Here is a 26,937-nt window from a genome sequence, read left to right on the forward strand (position 1 = left end):
AGCACTGTTGCTTGAATACGCTTAGATGAATGTGTGTCATGGGTATAAAACATAAGCACGCAAAATATTAGTCCGATGAATGTTCCTCACTCTGTGATACATTTACTTATGCTGTACACTTGCACTGTTCGCAAACTGGAAAATAAAATTAATTGTTTGAAACAATGTATAAAGTGAGACAGAGAAGGCTTAAATAAGAACTTTATACATGTCTTGCAGATCGCTCATAAAAGTACATGATCGCTCGTAAAAACAATTCACAGAAACTAAACATTTTTCACCTTGTATGTTAAAATAGGGCATGCCTCCTGGTAAATCAGGTCCTCCCCTCTTGTTACACCACAAAACACAATCAGTTAAAATGTGGAGTAATGTAATTTCTACGCCACAAGACCCGTGTGAAACCAATGAAATTACGTGTTTAATTCCTTTTTTTTGTCTGGAGGTAGGTGTCTAGAGTCGTGGTGCACACTGAAATATCCGCATCCCAGTGCCGTAGATTCCACTAGAGGAGCCAAAACAAAATGGCCGCGCCCGGCGCTACGCCCATTGATAAGGTGGAGTGTGATGCTGTGAGCCGCTTTGTGCGTTTCAGGGTACCAGCTTTGCAGTAGTCCACCATGAGATGGTTTTAGTGCACACCGACAACGTGCCATCATGTTACACAGTGATCAGAGAACACTCAGACGTTTCCAGTCCGAAGAAACAAGACTGAATGGCGAAGAGGGAAATGGCAAACGATCTCTCTGTGAAGATCCGGGGATCATAAGAGAATTTAGGTCCAGGATCTCCAAAACCTGCGTATCACTATCTAGGAGTTAGTGGAAAAGTACAAATCAGGCAACGATCAGTTTACAGCATCACGCATGTGGTATCGTTCAAATATCGCGGTGCTATAACGAAGTAGCCAACTCGCATCGATACCATAGAAAACAGCGAAGGCTCGCTGCATATTGCAACGTCGAATGGGATGCGCTGACGAAGCCATGCCCTCTCTACCGTCGCCACAGCACCGAGGCCTGTATCCAGCGAAGCAAAGGCAGGCTCTGCCCTCTGATCAATTAGTCAACATCGTATAGTTAGGACGCAGCGTTATTCATGTTTTATACTAAACTGTCATTTTAAACTTTGTGAACCTTGTACCTCAAGATAAAAGTATTGTAAATGTATGCATCAAGTGACGCATTAATACTCGAAATATTCTGCAAATTTTTGTGGAAATGGATTGTGTAAAGTTAAGTAGATCTTTTTATCATTCCTGTAATAAAATGAACTAATGTTTCATATGGTGCAGTTCCAACACCTCGTCTCCCAGAACAGTTATACCACACGATTTTAGTTTCATCATGTCGTAACAGTACTGGTATACAGCATTTTGGTCATCACAATAGGTCGGTTTCCAATGGGTTCTGCACCTGTTCACACCCACTCAAAAATCCTGTCAAACAGAACCAGTGGTGGGACTGCTGTAGCTGTGTCAGGCAAATCTAGATGATTTATCTAGGCGTGTAATCACCATGGACCACAGGTTTCCGTGTCACTATTCGTACTACCCCGAGACAAAGGGGCTAAGCAAGCGGTGGAAACATGTGTATTCACCATCGATGAAAAAGGCGATGACCCAACCATTGACGACCATGGTCCTGCTCATTGCATTTGGTGGTTTTCATCGTGCGATGCTAACATGTTATCCTCGCAAGGATCAAACCATTACAGGTGCATAGTACTGGAAACTCAAAACGAGGTGCAATGACATGGGTCAGCAAGCAGCCGCGACTGCCTCCACTAGCGCCGGACAATCTTCTGACACTATGTCCTCTTCCCTGGACTAGGTATCTTACCACTAGTGGGTTGACTTCGGGCTGACTCCAGCAGCAGTCAGACTCCTGCTCATGGGGACGGCAGAGTGTGACTGGGCCAGTACATCCAGTCATATTCCTATGGTGGTGCAGCCACCCTGGCACTGTACACCTCCACTCACAGTGGCGAGTTCCACGCGTGGAGGATTCAGCCCTGCAAGAATTCTGGCAGACTTCCGTACCACTGGTGCCTATCACAAAAAGCCCCGCTACCCCAAACTGTAGTACGTGCCACTGAACAGGCTCCTGGGCGTCAACATTCCTGGGCTCCAATGTCAGGACTGGTCTCCTGCCAAATGGCTAGCCACAGCAGAGATCACTGGGTCATACACACCAAGTACTAAAGGGGCCGAGGCCGCCGCGTAGCAGTGCTATGAGTGTAGCAGCATGAATCTGAATAAACTGTTTGATTTTATTATGCTGTTCTCATGAGGCTCAAAATGGCTCTGAGCACTATGGGACTCAACTGCTGTGGTTATTAGTCCCCTAGAACTTAGAACTACTTAAACCTAACTAACCTAAGGACATCACACACATCCATGGCCGAGGCAGGATTCGAACCTGCGACCGTAGCAGTCGCACAGTTCCGGACTGCGCGCCTAGAACCGCGAGACCACCGCGGCCGGCTGTGTTCCCATGAGCTACTGTTATGTGACGTTCCTTGTTATTAAGGTTAATGGGCCCTACACTGGATATATGTTAATTAATAGCCCGCATCTCGTGGTCGTGCGGTAGCGTTCTCGCTTCCCACGCCCGGGTTCGATTCCCGGCGGGGTCAGGGATTTTCTCTGCCTCATGATGGCTGGGTGTTGTGTGATGTCCTTAGGTTAGTTAGGTTTAAGTAGTTCTAAGTTCTAGGGGACTGATGACCATAGCTGTTAAGTCCCATAGTGCTCAGAGCCATTTTTGTTAATTAATAGTACTTCAAAATAATGAATTAGGGATTCTAGGCAGGCATTGTCAAAATGTTAGTTGTTCATCCTAAATAATGAACTGGGAATCCAATGAGCACTAAGTGACACAAGAATCACAATTACTTTGGTTTATGCTGATAAATTTATTTACAAAGCAACTGACAAACAATGTCTATATTAATATTACAAGCCTTGGCACCTCAGACAAAGGTCTGAGGAGAAAGATAATAACTATCGTCCATGTGACATAATTACAATCACGAAGTTTCACAGTGAATGTCATTATGATAACTGAAAAACTGATAGTACTACAGAACGGAATACGTGGTAACTGTGGTTGGAGTATAAAGCAGACTGTTCATTGAATCCAAATGCAAGTCTTCAAAGTGAAGCTTGAAGTGATTGGAATGCTATAAAGTGACTTAAGCACAACGGCTCATGGTTGCAGCTCGATTTGATCACAATAAGTTGTAGGTGGAGGCTGTAGTGGCCGCAGAATCAGTCACTGGCGGCACAAATGACCCTAGCCAAGAGCAAAGTGTAAATTAGTCAGAATTGCTCTAAGTCCCCCAATGAATAAGCTGTGGTGGCGGCAGGCTGGTAGCAATCCTGCCATGCAATGAAAGCTCTCAAAAATCAAGTTTCTCAAAGCAGGCTGATGGACAAGTATGAAATACATTAATGGAGTGGTTTCTGATCGAATGTTTATTAAAAGGAGACCTTGCATTGCCTCGTTGCGCATCTGTTACTACATTCAAATTGGCTGGGCTCACATCTACATCTACATCTGCGCGATTGCTCTGCTGTTTGCAATGAAGTGCTTGGCAGAGGGTTCAACGATGATAATTTTTCCCTACGTAGGTGGATGCCAACAGAAAGTTTTCACAGTCGAAGGAGAAAACTGGTGATTGAAATTTCATGAGAAGATCCCGTCGCAACGAAAAACTTCTTTGTTTCAATTATTGCCATTTGAATTCACATATCATGTCCGTGGCACTATCTCTCCTATTTCGTGATAATACAAAACGAACTGCCTTCTTTCAATTTTTTCGATGTCATCCGTCAGTCCCACCTGATGCGGATCCCACACAGAACAGCAATACTCCAGAACAGGGCAGGCAAGCGTGGTGTAAGCAGTCTCTTTAGTAGACCTCTTGCACTTTCTAAGTGTTCTGCCAATGAATCACAATTTTTGGTTTGCTCTACCCACAACATTATCTGTGTGATCGTTCCAATTTAGGGTATTTGTAATTGTAATCCCTAAGTATTTAGTTGAATTTACAGCCTTCTGATTTGTTTGACTTAGATCTTCTGAACGCCGACGAATAAAAATGTTCCGTAAAACACACAAGTCGCCTTCCCTGGGCTATCCAGTACTTGGTTAACCAATAATGTGCATTCTACCATGTTATACAGAAAAAGTCGTCCGACTCTCTCTCCATCTCTTCCTGTAAAGAGGGAGGCGACTGCCTCTTGACACGGCTAACCTTCTCGGTCTAACCTGTATTTTATTCGTGTTAGTCAATCTCTGAAGTTCTTATGTCGTGTAAACATTAGATTTCTGTGTATTCAGACATCTAGTGGCATCTCACGCTTTCAAAGACCCAAAAGGTGTGGATCCTTATTCATTTCTCGAGATATTTATCTGCGGTATCTGGTGTCTAATGCCCTGAAACTATCCCTCCTTCTCACAAAAAATTTTGTCTCATGAAGGAACAAAAACACGATCTGACTTCAGTTAATGAAACGTTAGGTAGTAAACACACTTTCATAGTGCAACTGAATATATGAATTGGTCTGTAAAATGTGTTTAAGCAGTGCTAAGTTATAACCAAGACATTCAACCATTCTAGCACAACCCTTCCATGTACTATCGTCTTCTCTTGTAGAGATAACGCATGCCATGCAGAAGTAAACTGCCTCCTTTATTACCTAACACCTAAAGAACCAACTCTGGATGTGTTCAGAATTGAACCATGTGTTTCGAAGTTCTCTGCACTTAAAACGTCGCATGCGAAGAAAGAAAAGTCTATCTGCTGAAATCACAATTTCATTCTCTGAATTCCATGCAAGGCAGAGAGTTTTAAAGAAGCAGTACTCGCCTCCGCTAACAAAGCGGATAAAGGATAAAGAAACTACAGCTGCGAAGCTCAGAAATGTTTCCGGAAGGAAAATAATAAAGGTCGGCTTGAGATCATTCAGAATTATTCAATAAGGAGACATGGAAGGTTGCAAGTAGTAGATATATACACCCTCCAAGGAACCACGAAGAAACACAGTACCACATATTCTCAAAGAGAGAAAAGACCCCATATCTCCCAAATGCACGTAATACTACTAAATGAGTGGGAAAGTGACGTGAAACACTATTTACACTCACGGATGAATTAATGAAAGATTGTTATTGGTCCTTGTATCATGGACAAAGTCTTGATCAGAAAAAAGCGTAACCTGGCATACAATAAGAATATATTTTCAAAGCATAAAAATCGTTTAAGACAGAATTAAGCCCGTGCAACGTTAGCAAGCAACCGTCTTCCCTGATATCCTGAATACTGCGCGTGGGAATGCACATCTCAGTAACACACAAACGCACTAACGTCTGAATGTAACACGTAGAACAATTTAGCTGATGCAGGTGCCGACCACGTGAAGATCCAGGGCAAGAGCAAATGTAGGATTCCAGGGTCAGAGAAAGACATCATTGCTGGCTACAATGTCTGTGTTTATAAGTGTCTGCATCTTCACAAGACAATGTCCTCCAGACGTGCGTGGATGTACTGCTTACACCGTCTCACTCCCTAATCTAATTATTGCAGCATCGTTTGACTAAATTCGATTGGATTTCACTATCCTAGGATCTCTTTTAATTATTATTCACCTCCAAACATTTCTTCAAGACGCTAGCCATTGACCTCTACTGATCTTCTAAGATCTTTGTTGTCTCTGCCAGGATGACAGTGTTATCGGCAAACCTTCAAATCTCCATTTTCGAATGTTGCTCCTCATGCATGGCTCGCAGACGCATGCGGAATCGTGACACTACACGACACGCCCTACGTCACAAAACGTGCTCGCTGAATTATTGACAGTCAAATTAATAAATTAACTGTATCTAGACGTGGCATTAGGCATAAAATGATTTATTTCTGAAGATATTAAAGATGTTTCAAATCCCACGTCTTACCCAACTGAATAATATCTCCTGCCAAACGTGTTTCCACAGACTGCCGGCCGGTGTGGCTGAGCGGTTCTAGGCGCTTCAGTCTGGAACCGCGCGACAGCCACGGTCGCAGGTTCGAATCCTGCCTCGGGCATGGATGTGTGTGACGTCCTTAGGTTAGTTAGGTTTAAATAGTTCTAAGTTCTAGGGGACTGATGACCTCAGATGTTAAGTCCCATAGTGCTCAGAGCAATTTGAACCACTTTTTTCCACAGATATCTTGTTGAATCACAGAAAGATCTCGTCGAGGTCAAGATTTCCGTGGCAAAATAATCCAAAGAATGTCCTGTGGAGATGCAATGCTCAGCTGCGGCTGACTGACTGGGCTCCTAAAGGTCACTGACGATCATGTTCAATGAAAATTTCACGTACTGTGTGAGTTGTCTGAGCAGTCTAGGCTTTGGCACACTTTCATGGTATTCTGTAGATTCCAGCCTTCCGTAATCCCAGGTCATCCTTTACCGAAACCCAGAATAGTCTTCACCGGAAGGTGGCTGAATGGTTCTTGGCCCAAATATCGTGGTACTATGTCGACGTCATCCGTCACTCATTTCGAAACAAATATAGGTTGTTTGGATAACAAGTACGGGATCTAATCATCAATTGATGACCTCAGCTGGATATGGGGGAGGGGGTTGGGTTGTTTGCGGGAAGAGACCAAACTGCGAGGTCATCGGTCTCATCGGATTAGGGAAGGGGGGGAAGGAAGTCGGCCGTGCCCTTTCCAAGGTACCATTCCGGCATTTGCCTGGAGCGATTTAGGGAAATCACGGAAAACGTAAATCAGGATGACCAGACGCGGGATTGAACCGTCATCCTCCCGAATGGGAGTCCAGTGTGCTAACAACTGCGCCGCTGGATACGGAATTTCAGCATACTCCTCCTCTGACAGCTGAGGCCATTGTGGAACCCAGAGGGAGTATGATGTCTCCTGAGGAACACTACTTGTGGTCCTATACAATTATTTCAGCAATATGAATTCATAAACGTATTAACATACTGATTGTACACTAACGGCATGTATCAGGCACTTGTTTGTTTCCTTGTGTTACGGACTGATGCTGTGGGCGCCTGGATGTGGTCTCCGTTGGCAGCGCCGTCTTCTGCGACCTGCCGGCCGGCCGGCCAGCTAATCGACCCGTGGCGAGGCCGCAAATGGCTGCGGGATTTTTCTTGCTGCCGGAAAGAAGGGGTTTGAAGAATGGAGTCCGGCCTTTGTGTCGGCGCCAGAAACAAACGGTTTCCGGCAGAAAGGACGGCCGCTCAATAGACACACACATACACACACGTACGGCCTGCGAAGGGAGAGGGAGAGAGGGAGGGAGAGCGAGAACTCTATTGTCCCCCAACGCTCTCTGGCAACTGCGCCCTATCAGACCGCTTCGCAGAAAAGCCCGTAAATTGCGGGCTGCGTGGCAGGAAGGGTTTCAGTTGCAAGAATGGGACCCTGCGGTCCAGGAGCCGAGAAACTTAATGCGAGAAGCCCTGGTTCCAGCCATGCTGTCGCTACGAGGCAATGACGTCACTCTCGGAGCTTACTCAGAGTGGACTGTTCTAACGAACAAGCCGAAACTACTTGCGAGTTTCTCCCGTTTCCATTTGGTGCCAAAATTTTAATTAAACCAGAATGTTTTCAGTACTACAGCAGGCTACGTATAAATGTTATTAAAGTAAGGGAATAAGTCCGTGGAGCGGCAAGACGTCTCATCGGTTTTTGAAGAAAGCGTAAAGCATTCTTTCTTAGTCAAATCACTACCTATGCTTTCCTACTGCCTAACAGGGTTGTAAAAGTAACAATTAAATTTTGTGCCTTACGTTTGTACAAAAAGGATTCGTTACATGTTGCTTTCGTTAATGAGAGTCATTGCATTTTTTTATTGTTCTGAGCCCACTTCTCGCTAAGTATGATTGTCGATACAAACCATAATTGCTTTCCTTTGTGCCATTTATCGTAATAAAATAGTTTGCTACTTTAGCGCGACGTGATGTTAGCACTACACAGTGAGAAAACATACTCAGTGGTCGGTAACGTGAAATCATATTAATGATATAACGAGTCGCTGAGAAACAGAAATAATGTCTCCATTTAACTGAGATAATACGTAAGTTTCAGAATCGGAAAAATTGTAAGACCAAAAGCACTTCGAATTAATTGATACCGGAAATAAACAGTTCCTGTCTATTGATCACTCACGGCGTGGGATGCTGACGATTCAGCCGACTTGCTAGGAGATGGACATGAATTAAAGGCGGGAAAGGAAACATGACGAGTGGGAAAATGGATTGGGCGTCCCTGTGTCATTATCGGCATTGTCTGCTGAGAATAATAAATTCGAGGAATTAGAAAACTACAAAGATGACTTGGGAAAGACGAAACATTTCGGTCACTCTGAATCTTCTGAAGGTAATGAATTGAAGATATGCGAAAGCTGCTCACTCTGACCGAACAAGGCACGGACTTTGTACTAACAAGAAGAAAACGTGTGAGTAATGAAGTGTTTCATGCGGAACGAACTATAGTTAGCGACTCGAATCATATTCGTTACACAGAAACGATAGCATACGTCATATGAGGGCTCTTCGGAAAGTAAGGTCCAAACTATTTATGGTCCATGTTTCACTTTCATACATGGCTACACTCCATACAAATACTTTCAGAAACGACTTCCTGACACTTAAATCTATACTCGATGTTAACAGATTTCTCTTCTACAGAAACGCTTTCCTTGCCATTGCCAGTCTACATTTTATATCCTCTCTACTTCGACTATCATCAGTTATTTTGCTCCCCAAATAGCAAAACTCCTTTACTACTTTAAGTGTCTCATTTCCTAACATAATTCCCAAAGCATCACCCGACTTAATTCGACTACATTCCATTATCCTCGTTTTACTTTTGTAGATGTTCATCTTATATCCTCCTTTCAAGACACTGTCAATTCCGTTAAACTGCTCTTCCAAGTCCTTTGCTGTCTCTGACAGAATTACAACGTCATCGGTGAACCTCAAAGCTTTTATTTCTTCTCCCTGGATTTTAATACCTACTCCAAATCTTTCTTTTGTTTCCTTTACTACTTGCTCAATATACAGATTGAATAACATCGGGGAGAGGCTGCAACCCTGTCTCACGCCCTTCCCAACCACTGCTTCCCTTTCATGCTCCTCGACTCTTATAACTGCCATCTGGTTTCTGTACAAATTGTAAATAGCCTTTCGTTCCCTGTATTTTATCCCTGCCACCTTTAGAATTTGAAAGAGAGTATTGCAGTCAACATTGTCAAAAGCTTTCTGTAACTCTACAAATGCTAGAAACGTAGGTTTGCCTTTTCTTAATCTTTCTTCTAAGATACGTCGTAAGGTCAGTATTGCCTCACGTGTTCCAACATTTCTACGGAATCCAAACTGATCTTCCCCGAGGTCGGCTTCTACCAGTTTTTCCATTCGTCTGTAAAGAATTCGCGTTAGTATTTTGCAGCAGTGACTTATTAAACTGATAGTTCGGTAATTTTCACATCTGTCAACACCTGCTTTCTTTGGGATTTGAATTATTATATTCTTCTTGAAATCTTAGGGTATTTCGCCTGTCTCATACATCTTGCTCACCAGATGGTAGAGTTTTGTCAGGACTGGCTCTCCCAAGGCCGTCAGTAGTTCTAATGGAATGTTGTCTACTCCGGGGGCCTTGTTTCGACTCAGGTCTTTCAGTGCCCTGTCAAAATCTTCACGCAGTATCGTATCTCCTATTTCATCTTCATCTACATCCTCTTCCATTTCTATAATATTGTCCTCAAGTACATCGCCCTTGAATAGACCCTCTATATACTCCTTCCACCTTTCTGCTTTCCCCTCTTTGCTTAGAACTGGGTTTCCATCTGAGCTCTTGATATTCATACAAGTAGCCCTCTTTTCTCCTAAGGTCTCTTTAATTTTCCTGTAGGCCGTATCTATCTTACCCTAGTGATACGCGCCTCTACATCCTTACATTTGTCCTCTAGCCATCGCTGCTTAGCCATTTTGCACTTCCTGTCGATCTCATTTTTGAGACGTTTGTATTCCTTTTTGCCTGCTTCATTTACTACATTTTTGTATTTTCTCCCTTCATCAATTAAATTCAGTATCTCTTCTGTTACCCAATGATTTCTACTAGCTCTCATGTCTTACCTACTTGATCCTCTGCTGCCTTCACTATTTCATTCCTTAAAGCTATCCATTCTTCTTCTACTGTATTTCTTTCCCCTATTCCTATACAGAGTGAGTCACTAACTGTTGCCACCTAAAATAACTCCGAAAGTATGGTAGTAGGTGAAAAGGTTGGTAGACAAAAGTTGCATTGGACAACGAGGACCGTAATATAACTTTGGTGTTTTTGTTGCTAGGTGGGGTCGCGTCAGAGATATGAAGGTCAATTTTGTTTTTTGTTTTTTTTTATGGTATGCTACAGTCTGGTACTTATTTCCTGGTAGCGGCTATCGAGATGAATCAAATGATGTGCAACAGTAGGATCTTTGAAGGTGAACGAAGGTCAAAAAGGTGTCATGAATGTCCATTTACAGAAGGTAGTGGAAGTGACGACCACTGGTATCAAAGCTGTACTGCAATCTTCTTATAATGGAGTGACTGGAATTCCTTATCACTTCGGTACTTATCGAAGCATATAAAATATAATTTTGCAGGTACATCCAGTGGTAGATGTGGCTACTGTCTGCGATATTTGCTCTCACTGATGCGGCAACTGTCTGCGATATTTGTTGTGAATAGAGTTAGTAGTAAATAACTAACAAATTATAACGTCATCCGGGATGCAGCTGTTTTTCACGCAGCTAAGTGTTTATGACTTCAGCCGTCTCCTGAACTACGTGTCTTTCAGTGATATACGTGGATACTATCTGCGAAATGTGATGGGAATATATATTTAGTAGTAAGGAAGTAATAAATTAAAACGTCATACATGTTGCCACAGTTTTTCACCCATATCCGTATTTAGCGCCGTCATGTCTCCTGAATGATATATTTTTGTAGGCATGCTGAGTATATTCATCAGCAGATGTCGATACTATCTGCGACTGACGACAAAGTAGTAAATTTAAACGTCGTGCCTGATGCGGCAGGTTTCCGCGTAACTCCGTGTTTGCGATGTCGTATCTCTTGAACTATGTGTCCTAAAATGATCCTATTTTTCTGGTACATTCAGTGGTATTCTTGATTACTGTCATCAAAATATGTCGCTACAGCAGTTAGTAGTGAAGAAGTACCAAATTAAAACTTAATTTTTCGTCCGGCAGTTTTACTGCATCCACGACGAAATTGTAGTAAGCGACGAAATTTTTTCGCGTTACATTAGTTTATAGGGGTCGCAACCAAGAAAAAATTATGGGAACGTTGTAATTACGTGTAAAGTGCTCTCATTCAGAAATTCTGGATGAATAAAGTGTAGATATTCTTATGGGTATTCGGATGTCATGCTTCACTCTTATTTTCACTCACAGCCCTTCAAATAGTATGTGGTTCTTATCACACAGCGATGATTTCCAGACAGTAAGTGATATGTCGAGGAAAGCGTTTCTGAAGAAGAGAGATTTGTTAACATCGAGTATAGATTTAAGTGTCAGGAAGTCGTTTCTGGAAGTATTTGTATGGGATGTAACCATGAATGGAAGTGAAACATGGACAATATATAGTTTGGGCAAGAAGAGAATAGAAGCATTCGAAATGTGGTGCTACAGAAGAATGCTGAAGATTAAATGGGTAGATCATGCAACTAATGAGTAGGTACTAAACAGAATTGGGGGGAGGAGGAGTTTGTGGCACGACTAGAAGATGGATCGATTGGTAGGACATGTTCTGAGGCACCAGTTTAGTATTGGAGGACAGCGTGGAGGGTAAGAATCGTAGAGGGAGACCAAGAGATGAATACACTAAACAGATTCACAGGAATGTAGGTTGTAGTAAGTACTGGGAGATGAAGAAACTTGCACAGGATAAAGTAGCATGGAGAGAAGCATCAAACCAGTCTCGCGACTGAAGACCACAACAACAAGTGATGTGTGTATCAAGTGTCGCTGAAATCAGTCCAGTGGGTTATGAGAAGATTTGGAACATAAATACATACATAGACATATATCTGCAAGCATTTTTTATGGTATGTATGAAAGCATAAGTTAAATTTTCTCACACAGTTGTGTCTTCAGAATGAGATATTAACTCTGCAGCGGAGTGTGCGCTAATACGAACCTTCCTGGCAGATTAAAACTGTGTGCCCGACCGACACGAACTCGGGACCGTTGCCTTTCGCGGGAAAGTGCTCTACCATCTGATCTACCGAGGCACGTCTCACGCCCGGTCCTTACAGCTTTACTTCTGCCAGTATCTCGTCTCCTAGCTTCCATGGCTAAGCCATGTCTCCGCAGTATCCTTTCTTTCAGGAGTGCTAGTTCTGCAAGTTTCGTGGGGGGGGGGGGGGGCCTTCTGTAAAGTTTGGAAGGTAGGAGACGAGATACTGGCAGAAGTAAAGCTGTGAGGACCGGGCGTGAGTCTTGCTTCGGTAGCTCAGATGGTAGAGCACTTGCCCGCGAAAGGCAAAGGTCCCGAGTTGTGTCTTCATTCGTGTATATGCTGCAGTGTTGCGAAATCGATTGAATCTTATTGAAACACCCTATATATCCCGCAACCACACAATGGATTACCTATAATGTGTACAATATATTTCTAGAATCAATCTGTCTGCGGGTAACTATGAGATGTTACGAAATGAACTTGGTAAGAAGGAGAAGCTTTCGTGTTCGAGTCTTGGTTCAGCACGCAGTTTTAATCTGCTTGGAAGTTTCTTGACAGCGCCCAATCCGCTGAAGAGCCGGATATTCATTCTGGAAAAGACTTCCCGGCTGTAGTAAAACCATTTCCCTGGAGTATCCTTTCCTCCAGGAGGAAATTCTGCATGCTGCAAGACCGGCAGGAAAAGTTCTGTGATTTGTGAAAAGTGGGATAAAAATAATGCCAAAGAAGAGCTGCGAGAGCCGGTGGTGGCTAGTGCTTGGATAGCCACAGTCAGCAAATGTACAAGCCATTTGTTTCACGTATCCGGAGTACACCTCTTTGTTTTCAGCTGATGGTGAAGTCGCATCGCCAACTGAATACCTACAGGGGCCGGAGTTTCTCCTTTGTCGTTGTGGTGGATCGCAATTTATGCGCAGCACGAGATATTCGTGGAACAGTAGACGCCGGCAGCTCTTCGAAAAAGTCTCACCAGTAATTTTTGCATTTGTTTTCCGCTGCGCGCAGTCCACTGCCTGCGAGTGGGCGTCGCTAATTTATGCAGGCCCGAGCGGCGGCCGGTGGACGGCACAAAGCGCTGTCGCGGCCAGCATCCAGCACGCGGCGGCCTGATCGGTCGTGTAATTAGCACGCGCCCAGACTGTGGCCGGGGCCACAACCGGCCTACGGTGGGTCTACAGCGAGGCGGGTTTTTGTGGAGAGGGACGCAGGCGCAGCTTCTCCGCGGCTCCTAACTCTTCGGTGGACCCTGTGCCTTGTCACCGCCAGAAGCCACCACCCAAAGCGGAATCAGCATCTGCAGCTCTCCACAGCTTTAGCTGTGTTCCAGTAACCAAGTTCACAATTCTGGGCTATCTTTCCACCATCCCTACATCTCCATCTTCTTCTTCTTCTCGTTTCCTTCTCCATTTCTTCACACTATCTGTCTCTCCATTTGCCTTTCCCTCATACCCACTACATCTTCTTCTTCTCATCCTCATGTCTCTTCTCCTTATGCCTCGCTCTTCCTCATTCTACTTACTCCATTCTACTTCTTAATCCTTTCTCATTTTCGATTTCCTACTTTGATTCCATCTCTCAGTCTCTTCTTGTTCTTGTTCTACTTCTCCTTCTTCTTTTTCTTTTCATTCTCCTTTCCTTTCTCTTTCTACATCTTCTTTTCCTTGTTCTTTCTCTGCTTCACCATTTCTGCTTCTCCTTCATCTCTCTCACTTTCTATGACCTACTCTCACCCTTTCTTTCTCTCCTTGTTCTTCACATCATCCTTTACCGTCTTCACCGTTTATCCTTCTCCTTTGGCCCTCTCACTTTTCTCATCCTTCTCTCATACCTGTCTCTCTCTCTCTCTCTATCTCTCATCTTGCGCCCTGTCGGTTTTCTCCTTCCGTTTATCTTCTAACTCTTCAACCAAATCCTCTCTTTTCCCTTCTCATTATCTATTGGTTGATTCTGAGCACTATGGGACTTAACATCTGAGGTCATCAGTCCCCTAGAACTTAGAACTACTTAAATTTAACTAACCCAAGGACATCACACACATCCATGCCCAAGGCAGGATTCGAACCAGCGACCGTAGCGGTCGCGCGGTTCTAGACTGTAGCGCCTAGAACCGCTCGGCCACTCTGGCTGGCTCATTATCTATTCCTTCCTCCATTTCCGTGTCCTTATGCCTTCCCTTTCACTGTCTCAGTCATTTTCTCATACCATTCTTCATCTCTCTTTTTCTCTAACTCTGTTCCTCCCTCTTCATCTACCTCCAGCTAATTTACAAACTCCATATCACTCCTCTCTTTTGGCAAGGTATGACATGTTGTCAGGCAAGATTGATTACTTCCTTTTGTGTCCTTATTACAACAATCCAAAAAGCATTTAAAACTCATAAATAGTGTTGACAAAGGATTTACAACATTATATTATCACTTACAGCATATAATTTTAGATTGCCTGGTGATGATGCCTAGCTGCAGTTTGCAATAATTTTGTGACTGTTGTCCAAGGAAACACAAGAAGACTACTCACCACCTTTTCTTTCCTTCTTCTTCTTTCCTCTCTCCTGCTCCTTCTCTCTCGAAAAAGATCTCCTTCCTACTCATTCGCTCAAACTGTCTCCACCCCCTGTTATCTGCTTCTGCTTCTGTCTCTATCTATCTTTGTGTATGTCTCTCTCTCTCTCTCTCTCTCTCTCTCTCTCTCTCTCTCTCTCTCTCTCTCTCTCTCCTTTCCTTCCTCCCACTCCTCATATCTCTCTTCTCCTAAATCTCACTCTTTCCCAATGTTTCCTTCTTCTCTTCCTATCAACATTGTTGTCCCGGATTTTCCAGGGCCTTGACAACACCTTACCTTATCATTCTACCAATCTCTCCTTCCACCTCTCTCCGACCGTCTCCTTATCTCACACTGTCTCCTCTGCTTGGCGAATTCGAAAGTGTATTTGACCATCAGAGAAAAAGCGCTGATTCGTTTCTTTGGCCTGTCTTTGAGGCTATCTAGTCTCAGGTAGACCTCATAAAGCTAGCTAGTTTCATTATCGGAATATTGCGCGAGAAAGGCGCTGATATCTAGTACAATAATCGATACCTAAAAAATTTGAACATATCTCTGGGAAAGCCTGATGAAATTAAACAACTTTATAAAATGACACAGAATTACACACAGAAGGATTTTAATTAGATTCGCACCTGCTGTGGAAGACTTAGCATTTATTCTTTGAAAAAAGTGCTCCACAGCTTTAACATATTTGAAGGTTTCCATGTTACCACCATCAGCTGATTTAAATGAATGATGCTTCATTTACGGCAGAAATTACAAAATTCAAACCGACGTAAAAGTAAATTATAACAGTAACATCTTTGAAGGATAGAGTAACGCATAAATGTGAAATCTACGTTGATGAAGACAGCTGTTAACCTAGATATGACATTTTCTTTTATAACAGGTTCTTAAGTCAAACTGAAAATGGTACTTCCTCTCCAAAGGTGGTTGTCAATGAAGTACAAATCACCAAAAACAGCTTATGATGGTAACATGAATTTCTTCAACTAGCTATTGATACCGAAAGTGTCTATACGAACCAATTGTCCGTCGACGCTGCAGTTTACTGCATATTACTTCTTTTAGCCCAGATACAGGGGACAGTTATTTAAATGGTCCGTCGAGAGGCGACCCATGAGTGTTCTGCTGTCCAGTGTGCACAGTATCCAAGAACGAATCCTCGACATTACTTAGGGTGGTGCAAGTGACGCTGCCAGTGGCCCATGAGGCAGCGGAAGAAGAGATTAGAAAATTATTGTACCTCTGTATAATACTTAACAATTAAGTAGTCATGTGCTGGAGTCAACAACGGATGAATACAGGGACTTAATTGCACGTCTTTTGACAAGAATTAAACTGGCAATCGATGTGCTGGAGGGACGGTGTTACAGAGGCACTCTGAAAGGAAAATGAACTGATAATATAGGAAATGAGAACTTTCTCCGTAGAATCCGTGATAAAAGGAATTTGAATTACTAGAATAAGGGATTAGGATAATGGTTGTGGTATGAGGTCAGGGAATAATGTCTATGAAACTACAGGGAGCCTCAGGCCTCAGAGGGAAGGGAAACAGAAATTATAAGACATGGTATTTCAAAACGAGTGGCCGTCTTTCATAAGACGATATCTTTGAAATAAATGTAGACAGAAACTTGATGTATCTTGTGTATAGGATAACGAGGTTTTTATTTTAATAAAATCCATCTAATTTTACAGCAATATCTCTTTTATTTGCACGCACGTATAATTGTAGGCAACTTTCTACAATTGCAGTTAGCTTCAATGTTTTTATTTGCCGTTTACAATTGTTCAATGTACCCTTTACCGGATGCACGATGAACATCCAGACGATAAACAAATTTGTCCCATACTATTACAACAAATCTGGAGATATTGCAGTGACTGCCATCGCTATGTGGCGTCACAGTTCATCAAAAGTTATTGGAAGCGAAAACACATAGGCAGGGTCTTCCATAAACCCTAGCAAATATTATCACAAACCGTTAGGTCATGTTATCTCGGAGGCCAATGTCGCAGTGCAAGAAGCATAGTCCCACCGAGTGAAATAGCACAGTGATTAGCACACTGGACTCACATTCGAGAGGATGTAAGATCAAATCCGCTACCAACTATCCAGATTTAGGTTTCCCGCTACAGGCCGTTGCCAGGATGGTTGCTTTGAAAGGGTACAGTGGATTTCGCCCTCTTTCTTGAATCATTCCAAGCTTGTGCTCCGCCTCCAATGACCTCGAAGTCGACGCGACGTTAAACCCTAAATTTCTTTGCCAGTCGGGGTGGCCGAGCGGTTCTAGGCGCTACAGTCTGTAACCGCGCTACCGCTTCGTTCGCAGGTTCGAATCCTGCCGCGGGCATGGATGTGTGTGATGTTCTTAGGTTAGTTAGGTTTAAGAAGATCTAAGTTCTAGGGGACTGATGACCTCAGAAGTTAAGTCCCATAGTGTTCAGAGCCATTTCGAACCTAATTTTCTTTCCTTCCTTTCTCAGTACGTTTCGTGTGACCAATGCCGTTGCAACGCAGAAATAGATGAATGTTAAGAACTGCTCTAATCCTCATTTGTTGGTCCTGCTGAGTAGAGAAACTTTCCGCATGTCTTGTCGCTGTGTTACCACCACCGTTACTCGAATCACTATGAGTAATGAACAAGTTAGTAAATGTGAAAACTCTACCAGGAATTCTTTTAAAAGAAAACCACATGATCAAGCAGCTAACAGCTCGTGTTATGTTGTTGTTGTTGTGGTCTTCAGTCCAGAGACTGGTTTGATGCAGTTCTTCATGCTGATCTAAACTGTGCAAGCTTCTTCATCTACCAGTACCTACTGCAACCTACATCCTTCTGAATCTGCTTACTGTATTCGTCGCTTGGTCTCCCTCTACGATTTTTACTCTCCATGCTACACTCTAATACTAAATTGGTGATCACTTGATGCCTCAGTTCATATCCTACCAAACTTCGTTTCTCCCCAATTCTATTCAGTACCTCCTCATTAGTTATGTGATATACCCATCTAATCTTCAGCATTCTTCTGTAGCACCACTTTTCTAAAGCTTCTACTCTTCTTGCCCAAACTACTTATCGTCCATGTTTCACTTACATATATGGCTGCACTCCATACAATTACTTTCAGAAACGACTTCCTGACATTTAAATCTATACTCGATGTTAACAGATTTCTCTTCTTCAGAAACGCATTCCTTGCCATTACCATTCTACATTTTATATCATCTCTCCTTCGACCATGATCAGTTATTTTGCTCCCCAAATAGCAAAACTCATTTACTACTTTAAGTGTCTCATTTCCTAATCTAATTCCCTCAGCATCACCCGATTTAATTCGGCTACTTTCTATTATTCTCATTTTGCTTTTTTTGTTCTTTATCTTATATCCTCCTTTTAAGAAACTGTCTATTCCGTTCAACTGCTCTTCAAGGTCCTTTGCTGTCTCTTAGCAGAATTACAATATCATCGGCGAACCTCAAAGTTATTATTTCTTCTCCGTGGATTTTAATACCTACTCCGAATTTTTCTTTTGTTTCCTTCACTGCTTGCTCACTACACATATTGAATAACATAGGGGATAGGCTACAACCCTGTCTCACTCCCTTCCCTACCACTGCTTCCCTTTCATGCCCCTCGACTCTTATAGCTGCCATCTGGTTTCCGTACAAATTGTAAATAGCCTTTCGCTCCCTGTATTTTACTCCTGCCGCCTTCAGAATTTTAAAGAGAGTATACCAGTCAACATTGTCAAGACATTTCTCTAAGTCTACAAATGCTAGAAATGTAGGTTTCCCCTTCCTTAATCTAAGATAAGTCGTAGTGTCAGTATTGCCTCACGTGTTGCAATATTTCTACGGAATACAAACTGGTCTTCCTCAGTTCTTCCATTTGTCTGTAAAGAATTCTTGTTGGAATTTTGCAGACGTGACTTATTAAACTGATAGTTCAGTAATTTTTACATCCGTCAACACCTGCTTTCTTTGGGATTGGAATTATTATATTCTTCTTGAGGTCTGAGGGTATTTCGCCTGTCTCATATATCTTGCTCTAAGTAGAGTTTTTTAAGGGCTGGCTCTCCCAAGGTTGTCAGTAGCTCTAATGAAATATTGTCTACTCCCGGAGCCTTGTTTCGACTTAGGTCTTTCAGTGCTCTGTCAAACTCTTCACGCAGTATCATATCTCCGATTTCATCTTCATCTACATCCTCTTCCATTTCTATAATATTGTCCTCAAGAACATCGCCCTTGTAGAGAGTTAATCGACTTTTAACTAGACTGCTAATTTGCTAAAGGAGGCTGATATTTGACTAAACTGTGGTTACTAGACACTTCTTGTAGAAAACAATGAAAATAGCACTACCTGTCTCTGGACTGAATTCAAAACAAATGGCACCATTTTCATTATTGAATCCAAAAATTAATATCTTACATCGTGAATTTTAAATCCAATTCCGACCCTTCCTATTACATCCGACATAGCCTCTCCGAAACGCAGAACGAACAGTAGAGTACAGAGAGTGCATCCTTGTTTTATGCAATTTTGAATTTCCACACTTCACTCTTGTTCTTACACTTTCCTCGTCCCCTTTTTGCTTGTTTTACATACAATACACTATTCATCTATCCACATAGTGTATATCTCTTTTCTTGATGGTTTACACTGTCGAACGCTTATCTAGGTCGACAAAAACTATGAGTGTTATGTTTTTCTTCAGTTTTGAATTCATTATAAAGTCAGAACTGCACCTCTGTTGTCTTCAAATTCTCACATAATGGACATCAAAGAGAGCACTTTTCTTTCGACTCTTCTGTAAGTTATTAAGGTCAGTAACATGAATGAGTCAAATGTCAACCTTATTAGGCGATTTTTCTCGCATTTACGTGTCATTCCTATCTTTGGCATTGCGAGAATAATATTGTTCCGTATTTACGATGGGACATTTCCAGATTCTCATATTCTTCAAACTTATGTAGAAATTGTAAGCAGAACATAGCTGACGTCAATTTCATTTAGTCTTAGTTAGAACTTACCACCAAGATAACGTGTGGAAATAGATAAACTGATTATGAAAGCATTTGTTTGGAGTGTGCCACTATAGAGATACGAAACTTCGACAACAAGAATAGAAGAGAAAAGAGAGCTAGGAGGCCTTGAGATATGATGCTACAGAAGGATGTTAATGAACAGCTCAGAAGGGAACAGAAAATCTGACCTCTTTGTATTCATATCAATAAAGAAGAGACAAACTCACAGGATATATTTCAAGAAAAAATAATGTTATTTGCACAATAGCAGAAACAGTTATTAAGAGACAGTGTCACCAGTGATGACCAAGGATGGCATACATGCAGAACATTATGAGTAGTATTGGGTGTACTATGTGTACAAAAGTAAAGAGGAATGCAGACGGAAGAGTGAAATGGCGTAATGCTATGACCAGCCACAGAGTTGAACATTAAACAAGATGACGAAACGTGAATAACCGTTTCGTTACACTTAGCTCAATGATTTTATAAACACTACTGGAATGCCTTTTGCCTTCCGAATCTCTGTTAAACTCTGAACCCTAACTTTTTCATCTGTAGTAACATTAGTAGATTCTTACTCCTGTTCTTTGAGACGCTCAGTATACTGTTTGCATCCATTCGCTCTACCTTCTTCGTTTAACTGCGAGTAAGAAACTTCATTACTTATAGTTCGTCAGAGTGGATTGAAGACCACTCCAGGGAAGAAGAGTGTTGCATTCCTGCCCTCTATCTCGTTTAAAACATCTTGGATCCTACTAAGATGTGTGCGTCTAGGTGCCATTTCAGTCAACTTTCCTGTGACATGGGAAGATGTAGTCGAGCACGAATGGAAATGATCTCGCAATATTTTTGGTGTTTCGCCGAAGCTATGTAGCGACATGTGACCGTCAACATACGTGAAATAGGTAGTGCCGTACGTTACAGTCTGATTGTCTGTAATTCAAATGCTCATGCGTGTCTGATTAACGTCCCCATCAAATCCAATTCTTTCGTGTGTCATGGATAGACTGGAGAGTTCCGCATGTGTGGTCATTTCGTTATAGGTGAAAGGTACATATCACGAGCATGACGAGCAGATGTTTTGGCACTAAATAAAACTCACCAAGTCCTCGTTACAAATATTGTACGTATCTTTACATCTGTTTAAAGCCCGTTCCAGTACGTGAACAACAAATCACTCTGGGCAGCCCAGAGAAATCACAAAACACAGGGGCACAGCGGTTTCCAGCGTGACGTACAGTTAACAGACTACATTCGAAGGCGCACCGGAATGCCGCTGCAATAGCCGGTGATTACAACGTATCCACCGTCGTAAATCTCTTGGAGTCGGACATTCGGCGGCTAAAGAACTGTGCGATTTATGTTGCTGTCCAGTAGCCGATGTGTTAGGCCGACCCGTGCAACGTATCTGTCACGCGGGGTTGCGTTCAGATACTCTGCAGGCGCTACCCATGAGTCCGAAGCAGCACTGTAGTAGTTTGTTCTGGTAGAATGTTTTGACTGGTCTTTAAGGATACTGAATTGGATATTTGTAAAATGTCATCATGAGTGGTACCGAAAAGTAGAGAAGCAAAAGTATCGGAACGCTGTGTAGACATTCGAAACTGAGTAAGTGGGATCGATAGTGATAAGTTTCAATGTCTTATTGGCCTAATTAAGTTCTGGTAACTATTATCAATATGAAAAGTTATTCTCTCCTTTGTATTTTTGTTTCGCACATTGGTGTTCAGAAAGTAACTGAAGTAGTATTTCTGTAGCAAGTAGGAGAATGATGTAAATATAAGTAACATTTTAATGCTGCTGCGGAAGACAAGAGAGATATATGAGAGGCATTGTTTTTGACTTATTGACGTGATAGTAAAATATAAGTCCATGGAAGACGACAGGCATGTGCGACTGGCGATGGAAAGGGAGTAATTGAAGCTTGAAATGCGAAGAAGCAATGAATATGTCGATTTCGAGAAATTGTAATTGGAATATGGTCTGAGGCATTTATGCCAACAAGACTGCGAACTTCAAGTCTTGTCTTTGGTGACTCTTACTGATATATATGCGAGCGGATTTCCTTTCATACTCTCACGACTCAAGAATATTGGGTCAAACTTTCTCCAAGACTGTACATCTCAGTCGGTGGCAACCTAGATGTACTGAAGAGGATAAGGATTTCTGGTGAGTTTAATATAAGCTAATGTTAACACCAGAAGAAATTAGTATAACGGAAGGAGGAATCGTTACAAATTCAGTGATAGCATTGCTCTCCTTAAAATCGTCGACAAATCAACTCGAAAGCTAACATCTGTTTAGATAAACACGCCGGCGTCACAAGCAGAAGATGGAGAGACAGCGACAGTATATGAGGGTATTGAACGAATAAATCAGTACCTAAAAGGAGATGATAATATGTTATTCGCGGAAATCAAACTGACACTCGGCGCTGTGGCTGATAGGAGCGACCGTACTGGCATTTCCCATTTACCTTCGCTCCCATGAGCAACATGCCGAGTGTTAAATCGATTTGCGCGGATAGTAATAATCACAAATTGGAACGCGGCATTGGGGAAAGAGTTGCTGGAGAATATCGGCTATGTATTAGAAACGAGAGAAGAGAAATTCTCACTGAGTTATGGAATAAATTTAAGTTGGAATTTGCGAAAACGCTGCTGAAAAATCACTAGTTCAGGAGGTATATTTGCAGAATTGCGTCATGGTGAGACAGAGGATCTGAAATCAGCTATTGGATTGTAAAGCATACCCAGAAGCAGATACAGAATCGGGTCACAAATTAGCTATGACGAAGAGTACACTGAAGTTTAAGAGAAACGCCGGGAGGAATCAATGTGAAAAAAAGGGTGCTGAAATACTGGGTTTGAAGTTGTTAAGGACTGTGGATACTGCGATAATGTATACCATAGAAGACGGTTCAATTGAGGAGGAATAAAAATGGCTAAAAATGGCAATCACAGAATTTATACAGCCGAACATAGATACGAAGGAACTAAATGCGAAGATATCATGGGCAACAGAGGAAATCCTTCAGTTCATCCAATTTAAGAATGAAATAAATACGAACTGCTGAGGATCGAAGGCGATATGGCTGCGGAAAAACGTGAAAATATTGAAAAAGAAATTGTCATCGGGAATACTGATTCAGCAGAAAAATCGAGACAACTTTCGGTAAAAGTGAAAGCAAGAGTGTCAACATTACGAGTGCCTAGGAAGGAAACCAGGGGTATGTGGAAAGATAAACTGAAAGTATCTCTGACGTTGTGGAACTATCTGGTGACGTGATATAAGAAGGAATGGGAGTAGCGGTATGCAAGGCACGGAAGATTCAGTATTAGAGCCAGAGTTCAACAGAGCGTAGGTAGACTTTCGATAAAATAGGAGAGAAGGGACCGATAAAATTCCTTCAGAATTTATAAAATGATTGTAGGAATGGTTCCAAACGACTATTCAGGTTGATGTGCATAACATATGAGACTAGAAACGTACCATCAAACTTTCGGAAAAATGTCACCTACAAACAAACTCCGAAAAAAGCAAGGACAGACATGTACGAGCGGTATTCCACAATCAGCTTAACAGCTCTTGCATCCAAGCTGCTAGCAAGAATAATGCACAGAAGAACTGAGGATCTGTTAGATGACGATTAGGTCGGAAAGATAACGGCACCAGAGGCGGCATCCTGGTCGTACGCCATATAATGGAAGAGAGGCTTCAGAAGGAGCGATACACATCCATAGTATTTGTGGATCAAGAATCAATATCCGTTCACAGGGCTTGTTGATCGGAAAAAAATGTTAGGCAATGTAAAAGAGTGCAAGATGCTCGCAATTCTTAATTCTGTGGATAATATGAGTAACAACTAATGTACAATATGCATAAAAAGCAAGATGAAAGAAAAAATGGAAGGCCAAGAACGAACTGTCTGAAATAGAAATGATGTAATACAGGGATTTAGCCTTTCGCCCAACTGTTCAGCTCATATGTCGAAGAAATAACAAGAATAGAGGGCATTCTTGTGCAAAATAAGTCTTCTGGTATCAGACATTGGTCTTAATATGAGGAACAAATTTCTGAGAGTGTTCTTTTGGTAGTAATCACAGAATGTGGAAAAATCGAAACGCAAGAGGATCGAAGCGTGCTATCGAAGAATATTCAGAGGTAGGATGATAGGATCACTGTGTGTGATATTAGAACAGATATCACTGGGAGAAAGTCAAAGCTTTCTTAAAATTTATGAATCTCAGAGAAAATTTCCATTTATATTCTATATTATTTACTTCGTCGTTCGGAATGGACCTATAGCTGCATAGAGTGACATGGAGTTGGAATATTTTCGTTCATATGGGCTTCTTCACCATAATAAATACAATACAAAACAGGTGAGTACGGTAAATTCATCCTGGTGCTCTTCGAACTACGCGCGTACACAGTAAGTTGTGTGATACAGAGCTTTGTCCTGCTAGTAGATGCCATCGTGCCAAGGAAAAACAAACTTCATGCAGCGGTGGATATAGTCCCCAAGGGAAGATACATTCTTTTGTTCATCCATTGTGCCTTCCAGAATAACTACGAGGGTAAGTCAAGTATCATCCGCAATATAGTTACATTTTTGTTTATTTTGGTAGTACTGTCGCTTTACGTTGATGACGCTTGCTTTTGTTGTTATATCTTTGCAGTTTTCAAACTGCTAGGTTAGTTTCGTTATCGCTGCCGTGCTGTTAATCAAGGCTGCTCAGCTGTCTACTTGCACCAAAGAAGAACAACGTTCATTGATCCGTTTTTTGTGGTCGGAAGACGTATCAGGGACCGAAATTCATCGAAGACGGGAACACTGTTTTGCCACAAAGGAATGTCTACGAAGATTGAAAAATTCCGAAATGGTCGCACAAGTGTTACGCAGCCGGACAACCGTTTGCCACCACAAATGAAGAAACCATTGAGCGTTCACGTGAAATGATTCTCTTAGACACACGATTAACTATTGACGAAATAGCATATCGTCTGCAAATTACTCACGGTTCTGCATAGGAAATCATCCACAACCGACTTGGGTTTCATAAAGTTTGTGCAAGATGGGTCCCAAAATTACTTGCACAAAAATGGTTCAAATGGCTCTGAGCACTATGGGACTTAACATCTATGGTCATCGGCCCCCTAGAACTTAGAACTACTTAAACCTAACTAACCTAAGAACATCACACAACACCCAGCCATCACGAGGCAGAGAAAATCCCCGACCCCGCCGGGAATCGAACCCGGGAACCCGGGCGCGGGAAGCGAGAACGCTACCGCACGACCACGAGATGCGGATTACTTGCACAGTAGCATAAACAGACCCGCTTGGACATCTGCAAAAAACATTTGGATCGCTATGGGAAGGGAACAACTTCTTAGACAGGATCATTACTGGTGACGAAACATGGATCCATCATTACCATCCGGACAGTAAAATGCAGAGTATGGAATGGAAACATTCTAATTCGCCGTGCAAGAAAAAGTTCAAGACCCAACCGTCCGCAGGAAAATTGATGCTTGCGGTTCTTTTGGGACACACAACTTCCAGTACTGGAACATTATGGGGAAAGGGGCAGTGTGCGCTACAGTGAGATATTTACCGCCAGGCTAAAGCCTGTAATTCGAAGCAAACGCCGAGGATTTCTGTCAAATGATGCTGTGTTGTTGCACAACAATGCCAGTCCACATGCTGGTGCCCAGATTGCTTAAACTCTCCATAAACGCAATTTTTAAGTATCGGATCATCATCCATATAGTTCCAATCTTGCCCATTCCCACTGTCACATGTTTGATCCACTCAAACAGGCTTAAGGGGCAGTCGATTTGCCTCGGACGAAGCAGTGAAAGAAGTGATGCATTCCTGGCTCGCATCTCAACCGAGAACCTTCTTTTATGATGGCATCAGAAAGCTTGTTCATCGATGGACCACGTGCGTTGAAACGCGAGGAGACTATGTCGAAAAATGATGTTATTGTAAGTTTCCTATTTGATTACCAGCCAGATTAAAACGCCGTGCCGAACCGAGACTCGAACTGGGGACCTTTGCCTTTCGCGGGCAAGTGCAGTACCAACTGAGCTACTCAAGCACGACTCACGCCCCCTCCTCACAGCATTAATTCCGCCAGTACCTTGTCTCCTACCTTCCAAACTTCGCAGAAACTCTCCTCCAAACCTTGCAGAACTAGCACATCTGGAAGAAAGGATATTGCGAAGACATGGCGTAGCCACAGCCTAGTGGGTGTTTCCAGAATGAAATTTTCACTCTGCAGCGGGTGCGCTGATATGGAACTTCCTGGCAGATTAAAACTGTGTGTCGGACCGAGACTCGAACTCGGGACCTTTGCCTCTCGCGGGTAATGCATTACCAACTGAGCTACTCAAGCATGACACACGACCCGTTCTCACAGCTTTAATTCCGCCAGTACCTCGACTCCTACCTTCCAAACTTCGCACAAGCTCCTGCTTTCGTCGCCGATATGCAGCGGCAAGCACGGGTTTATGAAACAGATGCATGCTGCAGAAGACCATATGCCGCAACGTTCTCTCAATGACTATTGCGGAGACACTGTTAAAGCCCCTTGGTTCATCTGGGCTGTCAGCTACTCAAGACTTGCACATCTGTTCACCCGTACACATCTCCGCAGTCGTCGTTCACCCCTGTCGTCTACAGTCGCCTCTGCGCCGATTTTGGTCAACCACATTTTTCCATGCACGGTTTACTTAAACCACGGTGGCACGCGTTTCCCGCGTCCCTCCAGACACTATTTATATACCATCCACTGCCCGTGCTGCCACCTGACGTCTGTCAGCGATTATTGCACGTTGAGTTCGAAAAAAGGTGGTTGTCACATTAATGTGACCAAAGGTCAGGAAAAGGCCACAATATACAGGTCGCAAGGAGATGTAGGATTTAGCATCTGGTCGATAAAGATACGAATGTAATACTCCTGTAGGAGATGTGCGAGAAACCGAAAAGCGTTTTCACAGAAAAATTAAGCTATTCAAAAAGCAGCTTTTTCCTGCTTTAAAGCCTCGTGAAAAATGGTACATAACACCAAAGGGGGCAGATGA

Source organism: Schistocerca gregaria, chromosome 8 (genome assembly GCF_023897955.1).
Source record: "Schistocerca gregaria isolate iqSchGreg1 chromosome 8, iqSchGreg1.2, whole genome shotgun sequence".
In the NCBI taxonomy this organism is placed as follows: domain Eukaryota; kingdom Metazoa; phylum Arthropoda; class Insecta; order Orthoptera; family Acrididae; genus Schistocerca; species Schistocerca gregaria.